This window comes from Lottia gigantea, assembly GCF_000327385.1.
Source record: "Lottia gigantea unplaced genomic scaffold LOTGIsca_78, whole genome shotgun sequence".
In the NCBI taxonomy this organism is placed as follows: domain Eukaryota; kingdom Metazoa; phylum Mollusca; class Gastropoda; family Lottiidae; genus Lottia; species Lottia gigantea.
The window spans coordinates 765,886-767,767 of NW_008710601.1; positions in this window are offsets into that span (position 1 = coordinate 765,886).

Consider the following 1,882-nt stretch of genomic DNA (forward strand, 5'->3'; position numbering starts at 1 on the left):
CCAAAAAAGGTTTGTTCGAAATAAAGTATATAATGTATGTTTTTGCAGGCTAAATCTCAAGTTATTGTATTAGAAAAACAAATAGAAACATCCAGCCAAATATCAGTAGAAAATGAAGAATATAAAAGGGTAAGATTATAGTTATTGATAAGAGATTAATATTTTAGTGCATCTGACCTAAATAGAGCTAAAATTTTAAATTGGGAAAAATACCAATAGCCCTTTGCCATGCTGACGATGAATTTGATTAAGCTAAAACATGTAATACATGCTTCCTGTGTATTGCAATCTGAAGAGTGTATTTTCTGCATGTGAATCACTAATCATCTATGATCTTTATGAATTATTCAAGAAATTCTGTTCTGAAAATGCATGTCAGTGTTTAACAATGGATAGTCCCACACGTCGTAGAAAAAGTTTGTATCGCAGCTTAGCTTCTGATTGGATGAATATTTTAGTGTCTTAGAACTTGTGTTTTTTATCCCAAAATGGGCCACTATACACAGTGAAATAAATTTTGAGTTTTTCGCTAATCGATGTTAAGGATCCGCCATTTTGTCTTGTAGATTTTTAAAAGATTGAGTTACTATACGGAACTTTCTTACTAATTTATTATAGTTATATGAAGCTGAGAAAAAGAAAAGTAAAGAATTATCCACCAATGTAGTTAAATTAAATGGCATCATTAAAACAGGCCAAGATGCTTTATCACAAGAACAAAAATTAGTTAAACAATTACAAGAACAAATAGATACGGTAAGATTATTAAACCACCCTAACCTCTATAGATGACTCATTGTATTTGGGAAAATATTTTTGTTTTAAGTTTTGTACAGGGCTGGTTTTTTTTTTACCAATCGCTTTTGAAATCCGATCTCATTTTCCCCAGGAGAAGCCCACTATTCATATATTGACAAAATAGATTTGTATCTTTCAAGACTAATTAAAATTAGACCAAACTTTCATTCCTTTTTTAACAGATTTTATTTTTAATATGGCCACTTCAGTTAGGGTCTGAAGACAGGCTCCTCGAACATTCTTAACAATAAGGTCTAACCTCTGCTTTAAAGCAGGGTCATCAGGTTACGTCAAAAGGTCATTGTAACGAATGTTCAAGAGGCTCGTTTTTAGACCTTGACTGAAGGTGCTATATTGAAAATAAAAGTTTGGTTTCTTTATTTCTTCTCTTCTTTTGTAAATGACATTTATTTGTTTATCTATTATTCTGTATTGTATTATGTTTTTATTACAGTCTAGTGGTTCTGTAGGGGGAAAATCTATATCAAGTGTAAGTAAGCTTTAGAATATTATTACCTTAACAGTTTTCTTTTAATATGCTGCCTATTCATAAAAAGCTTTCTGTATTTTCTGCATGGCTCTATATAAAGCTCAGTATAGCAGTATTTTAATACCAATCTTTGTTTCAGCACTTAGTTCTTGTACAATTTCACATTTTGAAATTAACATTTGATATTCACTTAATATGTTTGGAGCTCCTAAATTTTCAGTTACATCTACCTTTTGTTCATTATTTAGGTATAAATTCGCTTTTGATATCAAAATATCAAAATTCACTAAAGCCTACTTTAAAGGGATAGTCATTAAGATATGTGTATCATCTACTGAGTAGTTAGATTTCAGTTTATAGCTATCTGTATCACTTTTAAGAAGTAAGATATGACTTTTGTTTACCTTACAATACAACAAAAGGGTATCATAGAAGACTATAAACATTCTGAAAAGTGATGTGAATGGCTTAGCTTTAGCATTATCAGTAGATAATACACTTATGTGGATGTCAATACCCCTTTAAGGCTTATCTTCTCAGAGAATGAATTAATTAATAACATCAAAAAAATAGAAAATAAACAGCACAATCCAA